This window comes from Desmodus rotundus, chromosome 12 (assembly GCF_022682495.2).
Source record: "Desmodus rotundus isolate HL8 chromosome 12, HLdesRot8A.1, whole genome shotgun sequence".
NCBI lineage: Eukaryota > Metazoa > Chordata > Mammalia > Chiroptera > Phyllostomidae > Desmodus > Desmodus rotundus.
In genome coordinates, this window is record NC_071398.1 from 37,293,810 (window position 1) to 37,302,748 (window position 8,939).

Genomic DNA, 8,939 nt, shown 5'->3' on the forward strand with positions numbered 1-8,939 from the left:
TGGCTTGTCTGGCGACCTTGAGTTTGTCAGTCCCTCCTCTCAGCCTCAGTTTGCCAGCTGAAAAATGGCCCCTACCTCTGGGGGGGGTTGTAAGGCTTCTGTGAGATCCCGTGAGCACTTCCCACGTGCCCAGAGCAGAGTTACTGCACAGTCAACAGTGGCCGTTCGTATTCACTACCATCGTCTGCCCACCTGAAAATACCTGCTGTTTCCATCCTCACTGCTGTTGGCCCTCCTGTACTCTTTTTTTTCTAGAGGTGGATTTTGAACTTGGCTTGTTCTTTTTCCTTTTTAAAATTCTTCGAACGGCTCTGATCTCGCCACTGGCACAGTACGGTGTTCCGCACTGCCTCATCCCATCCTTCCTGAGCAGGTCTCCCCTTAGCCCACATTCCTCTGGTCAGGGTTCCAGTGGCCACGTGGTCCCACACACGCAGGTGCCCACGCCAGGCCAGTCCCATAGCCCGACCTTAACTACTACTGATCATAGTAACAGGGTCGCCGTGGCAGCTAACATTTGTCGGGGGCCAGGCCTCAGTCTTCATTACACATGATGTTCATTACATTTAAATTAGAATATGCCAAAAAGCCAACGTGACTCTGCTTCCACTTCACCCACGCTGTGGCCCAGAGGGCAGCTGGGTAACGAGAGGCTGATGACAGTGAAGTGCAGAGAAACGGAGAAATTCCAGATCCATTCCTGTCTGCTAGGGATGATGGTATTGCCCACTGCGTCTTTCCCTGCTTCATCACTCCGTCGAGCTTTAACCATTGTACTTTTTTAGATCATTTCTTATTTACCTTTGTAACTTTGCATTTCATGCATCGCCGCTCTATATTTTATTCCGACAGCTTTTGATTGCCGTGATGGTAGAAAGTAGCTGAGCCCAACATCTTGGCTTCCCCTCCCCCCACCTTTCATTTCCCATCTTTTGTCAGTTGTGTGCTTACTTGCCGCACACTGTCAAGGCTGATAACATCTACAGTCTGTTCTGTTACCATATGTGGGCCTGCCATGCCTTAACTGTAAAATTTGCGGGGGCTGGGATTTGGACAGCTATATTGAGGTGTAATTTACATACCATAAAATTCAGCCCATTTAAGTGTACAATTCTGTGATTTTTAGTAAATTTACAGAATTGTGCTGCCATCGCCACAATTTTGAAGCATTTCTGTTGCCCCTCAAATATCCCTTGTGTCTAGTTGTGGTCACTCCCTGTTCCCACGCCCAGCCTCAGGCAACTACTGATCTACTTCCTGTATCTTTAGATGCGTCTTTTTCTGGATATTTCATATGACCACATCACACAGTATGTGGCTTCTCTAACTTAGCATAGCTGCTGTTTGGGAGTTCATTCATCCATTTTATTCCTTATGTTATTGAACAATAATATTCCATTGTGTGCATAGACTACATTGTATTTATCCATCCACCAGCTGATGGACGTGTGGATTGTTTCCAAATTTGTGACGCTGCTGGGAACATTTACAATCCAGTCTGCATGGACACATGCTTTCATTTCTCTTGGGGAGATAGCCTCGCAGTAGAATTGCTCTATTTCAGGATAAGTTTATGTCTAACTATTTTTTTTAACACTCAACTTTTAAAATAACTACCTACGAGTTGTCCAAAGTGGCTGTGCCATTGCACACTCCTGCCAGCCGTGTGTGATAGAAGGGTTCCAGTGTCTGCACGCCCTCACCAGTCTTTGGAATATTAGCCATTCTAAGTACACATGAAGTGGTGTCTCATTTTGATTTTAATTTGCATATCCGTAATGACTAATGATGCTGAGCATCTTTTCACATGCTTATTAGTCATTTGTATATCTTCATTGGTGAAATGTCTAGTCAAATCCTTTGTCCGTTTTTTAATTGGTTTGTTTGTCTTATTGAATTTTAAGTGTTCTTTATATTACATATTATAGATACAAGTCCTTTATCAGATATATGATTTACAAATATTTTCTGCCAAACTATAGCCAGTCTTTTTGTTTTCTTAAAGGTGTCTTTTGAAGTGCAAAAGTTTTCAATTTTGATGATGTTTAATTAATCTATGTTTTTCTTTTATGAATTATACCTTGGTGTTGTATCTAAGAAATCTTTACCTAGCCCAAAATCATGAGATTTTCTTCTGTTTTCTTCTAAAAACTTTTTTAAAGACTTACATTTAGGTCTATGATTCATATTGAATTGATATTTGCGTATGATGTGAGGTAAAGGCCCAAATTCACCTTTTTGCATATAGATTTCCCCGCACCATTTATTTTATTTGTTTTACATTTTTTCTTTTTTACTGTACTTTTCCAGTACCCTTTATTCCCCTTATATCCCCCTCCCCCCAGCAATCACCACACTATTGTCCATGTCCTTTAGTCCTTTTTCCTTTTTGCTCAATCCCTCCACCCCCTAGCCCCCACCCCAGAGCTGTCAGCCTGTTCTCCATCTATGAGTCTGTCTCTATTTTGCATGTTAGTTCAGTTTGTTCATTAGATTTCACATATGTATGAGATCACATGGTATTTGTCTTTCTCTGACTGGCTTATTTCACTTAGCATAATGTTCTCCAGCTCCATCCATGCTGTTACAAAGGGTAAGATTTTCTTTTTCACGGCCAAGTAGTATTTACTGTGTAAACGTCCCATAGTTGTTTTATCCACTCATCTACTGATGAATCCTGGGCTGCTTCCATATCTTGGTGACTGTAAATAATGCTGCAATGAACATAAGGGTGCTTGTGTTCTTTCAAATTAGTGTTTTGCATTTCTTTGGATATATTCCCAGAAGTGGGATCGCTGGGTCAAAAGGCAGATTCATTTTTAATTTTTTGAGGTTATCTCCACACTGCCTTCCACAGTGGCTGCACCAGTCTGCATTCCCGCCAACCACGCAGAAGGGCTCCCCTCTCTCCACCAGCACTGCTTGTTGAAAGACAGTCTTTATGCTAAGAGACCCCATCGTAAGTGTTCTCACCAGAAAAAGTAGTGATAATATGTGACTGGACAGAGGTTAGCTAACACTACAGGGGTAATCATGTTGCAGTATATAAATACATCAAATTAATACATTGTATACCTTAAATTCACACAATGTTATATGTCAATTTTATATATATATATATATATATATATATATATATATATATATATATATATATATTTAAAAACAGTCTTTTCCCAATGAAAACTAATAAACAGGGCTACTGTAAGGAGAACACCCCTAGTCCCCAGGTCAGTGGATTCCTTTTTCTCTCATTCTGTCAGATGGACAGGACACAGATACAGGCTGGTGTGTATCATATTCGGTCCATGATTTCTTAAACAGTTTTTGCTTATCCTGCAGTTTCTCATAGCTGTAGTTTTCCCCTTTTGAAAGAAGCATTTTTTTGTTACTAATGCATCTAAGCTATTTCCTGGAATTTTTTCCTTCTTGAATGTATTCTTCCTTTTCTAATGCCCTGTGCTTGTTTTGAGGATCTTCTCAAATCTGAGTGTATCCAGGACCAGCTCCATAACCTGCAGGGCCCAGTGTAACATGAAAATGCAGGCCTCTTGTTCCAAAGCAATTGAGAATTTTGCCCTGGCCAGTAGCACCATTGGTTAGAGCGTTGTCCCTGTACACCAGGGTTGTAGGTTCCTGTATCAGTCAGGGCACAAACAACGAATGCATAAGTAAGCAGAACAACAAATTGATATCTCTCTCTCTCTCTCTCTCTCTCTCTCTCTCTCTCTCTCTCTCTTCTCCCTTCCTTCCTCCGTCTCTCTTTCTAAAATCAGTAAATTTTTTTAAATGATTGAGAATTTCAAGCTGAGCCCTGGCCAGGTGGCTCGGTTGGTTGGAGAGTCTCCCATACACCGAAAGGTTGCAGGTTTGATCCCTGGTCAGGCACAGACAGGAGGCTGCTAGATATTTCTCTCTCACATGTTTCTCTCTCTCTGTCTCTCTCCCTTCCTCTTTCTCTAAAATCAATAAACATATTCTCAGGTGAGAATTTTTTTTTTAAAGAATTTTAAATTGGCAACAGCAGAGCATTAAAACCAGCATGGATCCCTTCTAAGTGGGGGCTGTGTGTAACTGCACACAGCCCACGCCTGTGGAGCCTGAAGCCAGCCTTACGTTCACTGATTAGTGTTTTTCCTTTTCCTTTAAGTTCTTTTTGGCCCTCTGAATTGTCTATTTCCTCTGGGGTCCATTCACTTTGGCTTTGCCTGTTTATCTTAATATTTCTCTTTCAGCCCTGGCTCGTGTGGCTCTGTGGATTGAGTGCTGGCCTGTGAACCGAAGGGTAGCCGATTCCATTCCCAGTCAGGGCACATGCCTGGGTGGCAAGCCAGGTCCTTGATTGGGGGCGTCTGAAAGGTAACCGATGGATGTATCTCTTGCACATCAATGTTTCTCTCCCTTTCTTTCTCCTTCTCTCTAGAAATGAATAAATGAAAAATCTAAAAAAAAATTCCCTTTCAGGCTGCTAGTTTTTTTCAAACATCTGGTGATCCTTGCTTGTCCGATCACATTTTCAAACAAGGAGCCAGGTGACTTTTTTTTTAATTTAATAAAGTACTTATTTATTTTTTTTAATTATCATACAGTAACATTGACTTCTTGGGCAGGGATGATACAGTTCTATGATGGTTTTTTTTCAGTTTTATGAATTTTAACTCATTTTTTATGTAGCCACCACCACAATCGGGATACATAAATATTCCATCACTCCAGAAAAAGCTCCCTTTATAATTACACACCAATCCCTCACATCTTGCAACTATAGATTTGCTCTCCATCCTGATAGTTTGGTTTTTTCTAAAATGTCAGATAAATAGAATTATTATGCCTTTTCAGGTTGGGCAAGATTTTTTAAAGTCACTGCTAAGAGATCTGGGGCTTATGATAAATACAGTCATGGTGTCCCACTGGTGTGCTGCTCCCAGTGAAGGGATGGCGGAGACCATTTGGAGACAGCACTTAGTGGCCTAAGAGCATCCATCTTTGCTGGGAGCTCATTCCCAGATGCCACATGGGGAGGGCTGTGCTCAGGAACACCAGCCTGGGCACTTCCCAGACACTTCATGCAATTTCTCTGGACAAGAGTCATTCGGTACTGTTTTGTTTTCCTGTGTGTGAATGTTTAGCAGCCTGAGATCTGTGTGGCAGAGCACGAGGGAGGAAGGAGAGGAATCAGGGGCACGGTTTTTGCAATGATGGACGAACCTTTGTCCTCACTCTGCCCTCTTACTGCTGAGCTGCATGCCTACCCCAGCTGAGTTCTCTAGAACCCCTGGCTTTGTGTCCAGGGCCTCTGGGGGTCCCTGAGGTTCCATTTCCCCACCTTGAGTCCTGTCCTAGCCCCCACGCTTCTGCCTGCTCTCTGTCTTTCAAAAATGCATCACATTTCCTTTTTTGTTGATGGTCTTCCTCCTGTTCCCTTTCCTTTTTAATTCTTTGTCGTACACAGAGAGAAGGCCCTTTGACAGGGAGAGAAGACTGCCCAGATCCAGGCCTCACCACACTTTGACTGCTGTGTGACCTTCCGTGGGTCATTTCACCTCCCTGGGCCTCAATTTCTTCCTGTGTGAAGATCAACTGGGATCATGCAGAGTCACAAAACAGCCACAAAACAGTTCACTCCTGGGTCTGTAGATGTCTTATCTGGCCCATACTGTGCTTTAGTATTTTTAATGCATTGCTAACATTTAAAAATTGGGTGATTTGATATAAAAACTGGAATTGCCAGTTTCTTTTGAAAAACTGGAAGATGTGGCCAAATTGGGCCCACCTTCCTTCGTGGCAGTAAATCAGGCAGAGTGAGTATTGGCACGGCATCTAGGTGGGCTGGTCTCTCTGACTTGCCAGAATCTCCACCACTCCCTGTTCCTCCCACCTAGTCGGCCTCACTTAGAATACTGCCTGTCTCTTGTAGGCATTTGAACTTGGGACTCCTAGGATACTGTTGGAGAGCACCTAGCCAGGAGCAGTCACTTAGGAGCTCTTATTATTATGAGACTAGCTGGGGTTAGTGGGGGAGTGGAGGCCCAGATCCAGGGTTGCATTTACCCAGAAAGGCTGCCTTTTAAAAAAAAATCCACCCAAAGGCTCATGTAGGCCAGTGTAGGTCCTGATTATCCGCAGCTCTTTCTGCCTTCTTACAGGGGGAAGCCACACTGACTCTTTGAACACAAATAATTCTAAAGAGCAAAGGATTTGAATCCTGTCTTATTGATGATTTTTATGTAACCATTTGTTGCAGGTTAGAAACGGTACAGGCACTGCCGTTCAAGAGCAAAGAGTTCCAGTGAATAAGGGAGAATATCAGGTAGAGAAAAACCTCCCAGAGGTATGAGAAGGAAGCCACTCCACCTAAAATGTAAAAGATTGAAAATACCAGGTGCTGGCAAAGGCAACTCTCATATGAAGTTGATGAGAATGTAAATGGCACAATCAGAACTATTGGTGGGTTTGTTTTGTTGGGGTTTTTTTTGTAAAGTGAAATATACACGTATCATGTGATCCAAGAATCCCACTCACAAGTATTTTCTCATAAGAAATGAAAATATATGTCCACATAACCTTGTACATGAATGTTCATAGCGGCTTTATTCATAATCACCTCAAATTGGAACCAGCCCAAATGCCCTCCACAGTGAGTGCATAAACAGACTGCGGAGTACCTGTCGATGGAAATACTACTCAGCAATAACGAGGAATGTACCACTGACTGATACGCATGCAACCGTGTGGATGAATTATGCAGACAGTGCGCTGAAGGAAAAAGGACACAGGGGGCACATACTACATTTAATCAGTCAGAGTCCAGTCAGGAGACTGAACCCACACAGTAATTTGAAGAGAGAATGCTCTAGCAGGGATTGGAGTAAGGGGTTAGCTACTAAGAAATAAAGAGAATGCTAAAGAATATAGAAACAGCAGATAGAAGGAGCAGCCACTAACCCTAAGATCTAAGATAGAGAGCTCAAAACAGAGGACAGTCCCAAGCTGCCCTTGACAGTCCTGACAGTCATCTCATTGGAAAACACTTGGCCTTGACTCACTAAAGGGCAAAGGATTCTGTGTGGTGCTGCTCCTGTGGAACCTGCTGGAAATCCACCCTCTGGAACTTACCAGAAATCAATTCTCTAGGGTGCTGGAGAAAGCAGCTCACAGGAAGTGCCTGGAACCACCTGAGGTGGGTGCCCGGGGAAGGTGCCGGCTGTGTGTGGGGTGCTGCTGACTACCAGCACTGGAGAAGCTGCTTGCCCCAGGGAACCCCGTGTGGAATCTCGAAGGGAACCCCGTGTGGAATCTCGAAGCAAAACCCTTTCCTCCTGCAATGTCCCTCTGGCTCCCCCTACTGGAAGAAGTTAACATCATGTCCGCCAGCAAAGGGGAAAGATTGAAAGGGCCAAACTCCAGTTTTGCCACTTGGAGCTGTGAGACAGTAAATTGATAAATGGCACACCATATGACTCCATTTATATAAAATTCTAGAAAAAGAAAATCGAATTTATGGTGACAGAAAGCAGATTAGTGGTTGCCTTGGAGTTGGGGTTGGGGTTGACGGCAAAGGGGTAAACATTTTGGAGGGACAGATGCTCTGTACTTTGGTTGAGATGGTCACATGCTTGTATACTGTTGTTAAAATTTAAAGTACACACTTGAAATGTATGCATTTTACTGGATGTGAATAATACATCAATAAAGGTATTTTCATTTTTAAGGCTGCCTTCTGGGAAACAGAGGACTCCTATGCAAATATAAATGGAAAGATGGGCACGTGCTCACTCGCACAGCAGAAATGCACCCGGAAGCTGACACTGGGGAATAGGTCTCCAGGGAATGTTGTGGCACATTGGCTTGGCTTGCTCACTTATTCTCCCTCAGGAGCTCAAGTTCAACAGGGGTGCTGTGGATAGTTGGCAGAGCTTGGGTATTCACTCCCCTCTCTCCTTTTCCCTCTCCCCAGGGTGAATCCACAGAAGGCATCTCACCACAGGTTCCTAATTCTTTTAGATGATCAAATCTGCTTCCAAGGAGCTAAAACCTATTTGTTGTCTTATTACCATTGGGCCTTATTCATTGAGACCTGGGCAGGCTTAGGGGTATTTGTCCTTCACTGCCTTTATCAATCCTTTGAGGTCGAGCAATAGTCATCCCCATATCACAGACAAGATTGGGACGTCAGCAACATACCCGAGACACCGCCTGTCCTGGAAGAGGCAGAACCAGGATTTGAACCCAGATAATCTGCCTCTATAGTGGGAGCTCTTGACCACCACCCGTCCAGCTGGAGGCAGTAGCCCAGGACCTGGAAACCCTCAGATTCTGCCTGCCTTCACCAGAAGCGTCCTAATAGACTTTATGGACATTGGATCTTTTTACCCTCATGATTTTATTATGAAAATTATTGAGCATAAAGAAAGTTGAAATAATTATGCAGTGAACAAACACTCCTAAGAACGGGACACAATGATAATGCCCGTATTTTTTTTACCCTGATACTGACATAGTACTATTCATAGTAACAGTTTGTTCAGTCTTCCAAATTCATAAAACAAAATAAAATTAGTGAAATGAGCCCTGACTAGTGTGGCTCAGTTGGGCATCGTCCCAGAAAGCAAAAGGTCACTGGTTTGCCGGTCAGGGCACATGTTTGGGTTGCAGGCTGAGTCTCCGGTTGGGACACCGGCAAGAGGCAACCCATCGATGTGTCTCTCACCATCAATGTTTCTCCCCCTCTCTCCCTGTCCTCCCCTCTCTCTAAAAAGAAATAGATAAAATCTTTTTTAAGAAGTTAGTGAAATGACATTTCAAGTACTAAAAATGTGTAAATATCACATCAAGTAAAATTACGTTGATAAATATCTGAGTTATACATTATTCTAATAACAGCTGATAAATTTTAACATCAATTGAACTAAAGTTGCTAAAATTAATAAAGATTAAGA

General features: G+C 43.0%; 1 long non-coding RNA gene across 1 annotated transcript; it reads left to right on the plus strand.

Annotated features, from left to right (window-relative positions):
* Window positions 1-4,289: 4,289 nt before the first annotated feature.
* On the plus strand, window positions 4,290-6,333 carry LOC123478408 (uncharacterized). The gene is made up of 3 exons (XR_006653604.2): window positions 4,290-4,359; window positions 5,453-5,629; window positions 6,245-6,333. It is a non-coding gene; the product is annotated as an uncharacterized lncRNA (long non-coding RNA).
* Window positions 6,334-8,939: the final 2,606 nt, after the last annotated feature.